Raw genomic sequence first — 10,652 nt, 5'->3', positions numbered from 1 at the left:
AAGTACTGAATATGTGTTTGTTAGTAGTGACTTTGGTGGCACTGTCCATGTATTTAGGCTGGAAGAGAGACTTCCTAAGTTGTACTGAAAAGCCTGCAGGAGGATTCATAGATAGCTTCTCTAGGATTGACAGGGACTTGAGAAAACCTTTCACTGATCTGGAAATCATCTCTTCCTTTCAAGGATGCAGATGAGAACCTTCAGCTTTGTTTATTTTGTAGTCTGAATAGTGCTTATACATAGCTGAAATTTAGTAAGTGGGTGACTGAAATGGTTATTCCTAAATATGGTCTGTTGATTAAGAGCCTGAGTTTTATCTGGGAGCTTATCAGAAAAGGAAACTCTTAGACCCCAACACCAGAACTGTTCAATCAGCCTCTGAATTTTGCCAAGATTCTCCATGTTTCCCATGTACTCTAAAGTTGGAGAAGCAGTGATCTAAACATTCTGTACATATACATAGTTTCTGACCCTCCTTTATGCCTGATATTTGGTGATTGTTTTGTAAGTGTTCTATCTTCAAGAGAAGTGCTTTCTACATGTCCTTTATACACAGCATGTTCATTTTTCTAAGGATTCATCAGGATAAAAGGAGAAAAATGAAATGCAATATAGCTCAAATAATATTAAAGAAAATTATTGCTGCTTGTACTGTGTTTCATTCTAGAATTCAATATGTTACTCAAAAGGTCAAATAATATATCTAATACATTCCCTAAGGTTCTGAGGAATCATAATGAAACTGTCCAGAAACCAATTCGAATACTATGTGCTGCCATTTAATCAAAGAAACTTAGATAAGGTAACACTTTGTGTAATGAGTAGGCAAAACATTTCATATTAAAAATTCATTATCTGCACAAATTAACCAAATGTCTTCATTCATGCTTTTTAGCATCAATTTACCTTTTTTATTTCTATAACAATTTCCTCCAAAAAGGTGAAGTTGGTATTTCTTATTAACTTATTAACAGGGGAACTGATGTTGATGTTTTTGCTCAAAGAATCTTCCATATGTATGGCTCACAAAGAAATAACATTTTTCAATCACATTCAGAAAAACTTACCCTAAAACATGTATTATGGAGTAATAATTATAAAAAAATTTGAACTTTTAATTAGTATAATAAAATTAATCAGTAAAGACTGTCACTATAGTACAAGTTAAACCTATGACACCTGCTTTCTGGAAGATTGTACTTAAATGAAAAATTGGGAGGATATATAAACTGAAAGACTGTGTCTCTTAAAATACTGCTACCCCCTCTTCCTGAAAAAGAAATGTCACTTACAGTAAATTATTTTCTTGGGTCAGAATAAGTAGATAAAAAATGATATTTAAAAGTAGATGTCATTCCTAAAAGATTCTACTTTATTTTCAGCTAATAAAGCTGAAAATCAACTTCCAAAACAACAGTTTGGTTGTCATCTGATGTAGATATACTACCATGAAATTTGGATAAATTCTTACTCTCAGTGGTCAGATAATTTCATAGCTATTGATGTATCATCATCTAATTTCCCAGTGAAGTGGCAGATTATGAATATGGATTTTATATCGTTGCTTAATTAGCAGTTTGGGGAATTTTGTGATAGTGAATCCTAATACTGAAATAATCAGGTCATTTAAAGAATTCATTTATTCATTCAATAATGTGCTCATACCAAATACCAGGCACTGCTATAATTATAAACTACTGGGTCAAATTGTGATACTGACTTTTTTTTTTTTTTTAAGATTTTACTTATTTGTCAGAGACAGCGAGAGAGGGAACACAAGCAGGGGGAGTGGAAGGGGGAGAAGCAGGCTTCCTGATGAGCAGGGAGCCCAATGTGGGGCTTGATCCCAGGATCCTGGGTTCATGACCTGAGCCCAAGGCAGATGCTTAAAGACTGAACCACCCAGGTGCCCCATGATACCTTTTTTTTGAAGGCATTTGTGATACAAAACCTCAAACTGCTCTCCAGAAATGTTGTTTCAAGAAACTCTCCTACCATCAGAATATGGGGGACTCTAACTCTTAGTATTACTAGCTTGGGTCTAAATGATAAAACATTTTGATTCACTGTTTATACTGCAGTTAAATATTTTTTTAAAAGACTTTTAATCCATTTATTTGAGAGAGAGAGCAGAGCATGTGAGAGAAAACATGACTCTGGGGACAGAGGGAGGGGGAGAAGCAGACTCCCCGCTAAGCAGGGAGCCTGACAAGGGGCTCGATCCCAGAACCCTGGGATCATGACCTGAGCCAAAGGCAGACACTTAACCAACTGAGCCACCCAGGTGCCCCTGCACTTAAATATCTTTACATTGTCTTCGGTATTCAAATTCCTCTCTTGGGCAGTATTTGTTCTTTCCTTTGCTATTTTTTTGTGTGATGTTATATATTACTCTAGTAATTTTTTTCATTTGTTATCCTTGTTTTTCTTGATTTGTAATATTTTTATAATTGACTTTAATTTGTTACAATATTAATAATAAAAAAATTAACTTTATGTTATCATATATATGATAAAACATATGTTAATTTAGGCAATTCATGTTTTTGTTGCTTGTTTTCTCACCCTGTAATAAAGAGAGAATTCTGCGGGCTGGGTATTTGCAACCAGAGAGAATCTGAATGCTGTTTACTCGGTCAAATTCCTTTTTTTCTATCTTTCACTGAAAGGCAGCAAATATATCCAACTTTAATTCCCAACTGCCAGATGGCATTTTTTTTTTTCATTGTGACTGCTGAATTGAGGGGGCACCTTTTTTTACCCTTCTGTCTGACAGTCTACCCTATGGATTGTGTGAAAACCATCCTCTGTCTGCACCTACAAGAGTGTTGTTTTGAAGACCCTGTTGAATGGAGAGATCATAGTGTTGCATCTTTCCTATCCATATGTCTTTAATGTTATACGTGAGGATTTCAGTTTGTGAAAAAAGTGTAAAGAAGGTAGACAAGTCTGATTTTTTTACCATGGTAAAAATAATATCTATGCCATTGGTGGACATTGGCCCTTTTTTAAAAATTTATTTTTAGAGAGAGAAGGGGGATGGAGGGAGGTTCAAGGGGGAGGGAGAGAGAGAGAGAGAGAGAGAGAGAATCTTAAGCAGAGTCCATGAGCATGGAGCCCAATGAGGAGCTCAAACCCACAACCCCAAGATTGTGACCTGAGCCAAAATCGAGAGTTAGACACTTAACAGAGCCACCCAGGTGCCCTGGACATTGGCCGTTTTTATGGATTATTCAGATCTTGGGTTTCTGAGATGATTGGAACAGCACTGGAATGTCTTATACTTTCTCTGAGGCTGACAGATATTTAGCAAATAATTTAACAAATAATATTCACTCCGATAGTGACATTTTGTGAATGAGAAATGTAGGATATTATGAGAGTGTTGAATAGTGGGATTGATTCTGAGCTTTAACTTCCATGATTGCTTAGCATACTGGCTTTTGATCTCTAAAATTATACAATATGCCTTTATGAACATCTAGGAAGTATAGACATATTTATTTAGTGCAATTATAATGATTCAGATATATGGAAGTTTTGTTGGAATTGAGATTTAAATATGTTTGATTTCAATTAATTATCTCTTTTTCCTCATTATCTGTGTAAAGTACTGTGTTCCCCAAAATATCTTCAAATGATTTGTTTTAAAGAAACCAATAGTAAAAAAGGAGAGCAATGAAAGCTACTAAAAGGTATGTTGAGAAGAGAATGTAGGGCCTTAAAACTATTGACACAACACAACTCACATGAATCAATAACTTCAATAATACAGGAAAAAGGCTATATGGAAATTTTAGTTGGTATTCAAGGTACCTGGAATTACAACAGCATTTTTTTATCATCATGTTCACTTTGATCACATATAAATCATATATTTTTGCCTTTCCACTCTTATTTATTTACTTAAAAGATTTTTATTTATTTGACAGAGAGAGAGAGCACAAACAGGGGGAGCGGCGGCAGAGAGAGAGGGGGAAGCAGGCTTGCCGCTGAGCAGGCAGCCCGACATGGGGCTCAGCCCCAGGACCCCAGCATCCCAACCTGAGCCGAAGGCAGACGCTTAACCAACTGAGTTACCCAGGCGCCCCATACACTCTTATTTACATAGTTAGTATTTAAATATCAAATACTTGTGAAAGGTTGCTTTTCCCCCTTTTGACTTTTAGGTGCTAGTATTTAAGCTATTTATTCCCTGTCCCCTTTCATGACCAATTTTAAGTCTGCAGTGGTCACCATTTTGGGAAACAAATTGCTCTACAAGTTGAACGTGAGTATAAAATACACAATACTTTTCATCCTATCATAAGGATATTGTTTTCACTAGCCCCTAGCTCTATGCTTCAACAAAAATAGTAGAAATTCAGTAAATATTATTAATAAGTAACTAAACATACTTTCACGTTTTCCTCTTCCAATTTAAAAGATATACCAACATCGCTTCTCGGCCTTTTGGCTAAGATCAAGCGTAGTATCTGTTCTTATCAGTTTAATATCTGATACATCCTCTATCCGAGGACAATATATTAAATGGATTTTTGGAGTTAGGAGATGGAATAGGAGCTTGCTCTGTCCACTCCACGCATCGACCTGGTATTGCAGTACCTCCAGGAACGGTGCACCCCCTCGGGGGTTAAAACGTGTGGTGGTCGGACGCCTGGGTGGTGCAGTCGTTAAGCGTCTGCCTTCGGCTCAGAGCATGATCCCAGCATTCTGGGATCAAGCCCCACATCAGGCTTCTCCACTAGGAGCCTGCTTCTTCCTCTCCCACTCCCCCTGCTTGTGTTCCCTCTCTTACTGGCTGTCTCTCTCTGTCAAAATAAATAAATAAAAATCTTTAAAAAAAAAAAAGCTATACCAACAAATACAGGCTAACGTAAATGCAAAGGGCAATTAATGTTTCGATTATAGGAAAAAAATTGATGCAACACTTTAAAAGTGTTATTTGCTAAACTGATTCAAATTCAGAGTAGATGTGAAAATAGTCATATGGATTCAAAACTATCTCCAAGGCCATAAATAAAGCATAAGAATAAAGTGGCAATTGAAGCAAAAGTGTAGGAGGTGTTTAGGGGGGGTGCAACAGAATGTGTTGTTAGGGCTGATCATTTTTAACATTTATCATTTATTAATGATTCAGGAAGAATCTGAGGATAGCACATTGAAGAACTTTACAGCCTGTGCTAAACTGGGAGGTGTTGCAAGCAACAGAAACTAAGAAATATAATTGACCTAACGAAACACCATATTTATTAAAAAAAATTATTATTATCACTATAAAATGTATATATTGAAAATAATTTTAAAAATACAGCATTTATATAAAAATGATGAAAAATGATCAATGAATTGTTGTGAGACAGATGGTGTTTAATATTTGTAAGATGAGGGCTCAAGTGTTTTTCATTGTGACTTAGCCCTGCACTACTATCTGTCTTCCTTGCCATCTGCATAGCATGGATGTTCATCTCAAACTGCCCTATTATCATCTATTTGACTATATTTTCCTTAACAACCCACTAATCACAAAGGAAAGAGGATTAATATGTTAAAATATTTGTTTTTAGGCATCTATGGCACAGTGGTTAAGGGTACAACTCTGGAGTCAGACTGTATGTTTAGTTAACTACTAGTTAACTAGTAGTTAACTAGTTACTGTTCTTGGCTATGTTGCTTAAAGTCTCTCTGTGCCTCAGTTTCCTCATATTAACAATGTCTAATGTTGTGAAAATGTGTGAAGTGACTGACACATAGAAATACTACATGTATTAGCTACCAATACAGCTACTACTAATTTCATCATCACTTTGTGCATGCCTTATAGAGATTGAGCAAAGAAGGTTTCTCAAGAGTTCATGTCTAAAGAGAAATGATGTGACATATACTGACTTCTCTGGCTTTGAAACTCCCCTTAAGTGAGAGGTTCTCCCAGGTACCAAGCTTCTTCAGTGATGTTTTAAATTATATGCACATTGGTACGTTCTGGTTGAATTACAATTCTTTTTAGGATTGTGGTATTTTAAACATCTAGTTCTTTTTTTCAATTAGGTAAAAACTATTATCTAAGCGGGTATTGGGTCATGCTATCAGGATAAGTGTCAGAAAGTTTATTTCAAACCTAGACATGGCAAAGCATAATTTAATGTGTCATCAGGCAGGCAGGCAAGCAGGCAGATGCCCTGACACCATGGGTGTTAGATTGGGAAGAGAGGCAGTATTTTTTCCTGATGAGCATGAAAAGGGAAAAAAAGGAAAAAAATGAATGATTTGCTCTATTAAGTTGTCACCAAACACAATGTGGATAAGTGAAACTGTGGAGTAAAATCAAAACTAAATAATAAAGAATATATGCTTATCTGGTATAGATGCATTCTGTCAGATAACAACAAGAAAAAAATGATAAAGATTAATCAAATCTAATAACACTTATGTAGATATCAATGCTCATTTTGTTACCATAAATAGAACTACAAACTTCCATGGAGTAACTCAAACAACGCTATCGGAAGGAAAGGTAATATTTCTTCTTGTGATACTAATAAGAAAAACTCCATTCAGTTGACTATCTAGGATCCAAAAGATACAAATGAATGAGTCTAGAGATGTGCAGCTGAAGCTGATCAGAAAAATAGATGATGGATTTGTCGAGAGAACTTTGTAAGAGACAAGGGATAAGGAACATGAAAACAGGCTAGGCTGTCTACCTGACACTGATGTTGTAGCAGAACCATTTAGTTGAGGGTGGAAGGTAACACCAGAAATAAAACAAATGTAGCCTGATTATCAGGAACAGCTTCCTGACTGTAAGAACTATTAGGTACTGGACATCTTAAGGGAATGGGGACAACTCTGGGATATGGATCAATTAAAAGCAGAAGAGTCCTCCTTCTCCACCCAAACAGAACACAAATAAAGTAATAACTGCAAGTGAGGCCCCAATCTCTTTCTCTCTCTTCTTCCCTCCTCCCTCCCTCTTTCTTCTTTCTCTTTCATTTCCATCTCAATCTCTCAATTTCTCTCTTCACACCCCCTTGGTGGGGAGGGAGGATTGAGGAATGGTAGCAGTCATTTACCATGAAGTTGGAAATATTTTTTTTCATATTTTTGGCTTACATTGATTGTAATTTAAAAAACAAGAGGTAAAAATAAATAATAAGAGATTAAGTACCTGGCCCAATCTGGTGTGGCAGAAATTTGAGTTTTCTTTCAATGTTTTTTTATGTTATTCTGCAGATGCTTACTCACCCTTCCAGAAATTTAAAAGGGATTGATGCTTACATAAGTTCTATAAAATCATAGGACTTGCAACGAAAAAAAGAAAAATTGTCAATACTTCATTCTAGCCTACTATTCCTCAAAAATGCTTTCAGAATAGTATCCTCCTATGCAAACAATTTGCTCCTTTTTTTTTTTTTTTTTTAGTCATATAATTTTAGTTGAGCTACCCAGGTAAAGACTAGATTTTCCAGCTTTTGGTGTTAGGTATAACCATATGGCTATGTTCTGGCCTTCCCTCTATTCTCTCCCTGCTAATTGGAATGAGGTCATGATGGTGAGAGCAGGTTCAACCCTACTGCACCATGAGTTAGAAACCGTATTTTAAAGATTATAGAGCAACAAGACAGAAGGCAGCTGGTCCCTTGGCATATTTGTAGAAGAGAACTGCCATACCATCTGTATCAGAGAGAAAAATAAACTTTTACCTTTTTAGTTTGTCATTTCATTTACATTAGCCAACATGACACCCTAACAAATGTACTTCTCTAAAATCCAATAAAATGGGGCTTAGCTCCTGCTAACTCAACTTTAAGTCAGTTCAACCATCTACATACATGGCACCCCCAACATGGAGGAGTAATTATGGAGACTGGGCAAGCAGAACTCTACGGTCCCTGCCTCAGCTGAGTTTTCTGGGCAGTTATACTACCTCTCAAATGTTTACATGTTCCTAAGGCTCCTCTCCATCTCACTCAGGGGTACTCCAAGGTATGATTACCCTGCTCAAGTCATTTATATCAATGCCTCATCCCCCAACAGTAAGCATTGAATATGTCATGATAAATCCCTCCATTTCCCACTGGTATTCCCAAACCCTGGTAAATCTGCACTCATTCAAACCATTTTTCTTCTAGATTCTGAGGAAAAAGTGACTCCCTTTCTGTACTCTTGTTCATTCCCTGTTTATTGGACCTGACTTCTTCATTGATTCCATCATTACCTTATATTCTCAGTTTTTCCTCTTAGATGCTTACCTCACAGAGGCAGAAAAACATATGCTCAGGTCTTTCTTCACTCATGAAAATCCTTGTCTCTTCTTTTATCTTCTCCCCTCTACTTATTGCTATATCCCACCCCCACCCCCCAATCAAGCTGTCTCTACATCATTGTCTCCAATTCACACTTTAATCCCTTGCCATCGGTTCCTGCTCTCACCTGTCTTCTAGCAAAGGTCATGAATGACATGCCAGTTGACAAATATAATGACCTCTATGGGTCATACAACTTGAAAATTCCTGTTATAAAAATGTCTCTTCCTTTGATACTCAAAATGCCAACTGCTGCTGTTTTTTCCTTCCAACTTTTTACCTCCTCCCTCTCTGTGTACTCTTTAGATACTGATATTCTCTTGGTTTCTTTTCTTGGCCAAGACTCTCCTCACTGCTCACTTGCTTCTCTTCTAATGCCATATGTTCTCTTTTATTGCTATCTACCGTGATTTCTTTAAACATCCTTTTTTATCTTCATTCTTACTTTGGAAAACGTGGCAGATTGTTGCACTGAACACCATTCCAGTCCCCTACTTGAGGCTCTATTTAGAGACTGGAAAGCTAACAACTATATTTCCCCAACACCTTTGAATCTCTGGATATTTTTTCTAGCTTCTTTGATGCCAATGCACCGCGTGTGAGTTGCAAGGTAGATGTGAGGTAGAGTTCGCATGGATTGTCCGCCGAGCAAAGTTGCCGTGCCTTTGATTTTCCTCGCAGAGGCTCAGAATACTAGAGTATTGGGTCCCTCATTTCATGCATGTCCAGAGTCAGGGCAAAGGGATCTATTCTGAAAGGACAAATTTTATTATGTTTGGCACAGTTTTGATTCTGGCAGATGTGCTAGCAGTTTTCTGATTCTACTGTTTCTTGATCTTAGCAGATGAAGTAACTCGGCTGGTGGGCCAGGTTTTTGGTGTCACTGAGGGTGTTGCCCTGGAAAGATTATACTATAGGCTTTACATTAGTTCTGTATGTGTTCCATGACACTTTAATAGATCTCCTTCTAATTGTCCTAACTGAAGAACACTGACTAGTTTAACTCCCAAAGCCACATCTGCCACCCAGTCTTCACCTTTAAACTCCATATACCTTAAGGGCTGACTACCAGGTAATTCACGTTGGTAGACCTGCAAACCCACTCAACAGACTGAAAACTAAACACATTGCCTTTCCTCAACAAACCTATGCCTGTTTTTGAATCCCCAAATTCTGTTAATAACTTATTGTCCACATGTAACCCAAGGTCCAAACCTAGGGGACATCCCTCTCTTACTTTCTACCTCTAACTTATCACTGTCCAGCAGACATATCCAGCTCACCCCACTTTTCTTCTTTATTCCTTTAAGTCAAGATTTCATCTATCTTGGATGGGTTTATTGTCACAACTTTCCAAGTTACCTTTTCTTCTATTCTTGATCTATTCTAACCTAGCTGCCTCAATTTGGACAATCCCTAAGATACAAATTTGAACAAGTTACTCCTTTGCTTAAAAGCTCTCTCATTGTCTACAAAACAGAGTATAAAATCCTCAGTATGTTATACAATGCTCTTCTTGAGCTGGTCTATGACATTCTCCAGTTTAATTTCTGACTGCACTTCATATTTCAAATCCTATCTATTCTGAACTGCTCATAGCTCCTCAAACAGACTAGGCTCTTCATACCCCTGTATCTTTTCCTTCCTTTGTATTTTCTCTTTCCTAAGAGAAAGGTGGGAAATAAAACTTAAGGCTTTTGTCATATATTACTGAATCAACCTTTTCAAAAGATAACCATTGGATGGCCATTCCTTGTTGTTTGTATGAAAAAAGTTATTCTTGTCAAATACAGATTCAAAAATCATAATATTTATTTTAGAGATTTGGAAAGTTGAAGTTACTTTCTCAAGGTGGTCCATTATGCAATAGCAGGTCTGGATCTTAAACTCAGTTTTCTTCCATAAACCCCGTGCTCCCCTTTTCACTGTAACTGAAATGCAGGGCTCTCAAGACAAAGGAAAAGGAGAGGGAACTGGAAAGTGAAAGGAAGGTAGGGGTCTTGGACTCTACTGAAATAAATACTTTCATATTTCTCCTATAGTAGCTTCCCTAAGAGCCATTCTAAATAACTAGTTGAATCATTTCTATCATTCAGCTTTGATGGTACCAAAGGCTCTTGAACAATCTTAACTGTTACTTCTTTTAAAATATTCATATAGGCTCTTCCTAATTACTACAAATTAGAAAACTATAGCTATTTGGAATAAAAGAATTACTACTTAAAGTATGTTTTATCTTCAAATTGTTTTATAATACCAGATGATATTTTAATTCAAGGACGGATAGACAGATGACTAGTATATTTTCTTTTGCAGAGATGGAGAAATTTGAGGGAGAATTGAAAA

At 36.8% G+C, this 10,652-nt stretch overlaps 1 non-coding gene across 1 annotated transcript; it reads left to right on the top strand.

The window, feature by feature from the left end:
* Positions 1 to 4,436: 4,436 nt before the first annotated feature.
* Positions 4,437 to 4,627, top strand: LOC117801698. The gene has a single exon (XR_004624444.1). It is a non-coding gene; the product is annotated as a U2 spliceosomal RNA (small nuclear RNA).
* Positions 4,628 to 10,652: the final 6,025 nt, after the last annotated feature.

The sequence above is a fragment of the Ailuropoda melanoleuca genome, chromosome 3 (assembly GCF_002007445.2).
Source record: "Ailuropoda melanoleuca isolate Jingjing chromosome 3, ASM200744v2, whole genome shotgun sequence".
Classification (NCBI taxonomy): Eukaryota; Metazoa; Chordata; class Mammalia; order Carnivora; family Ursidae; genus Ailuropoda; species Ailuropoda melanoleuca.
This window is presented reverse-complemented; position numbering and strand designations above follow the sequence as displayed.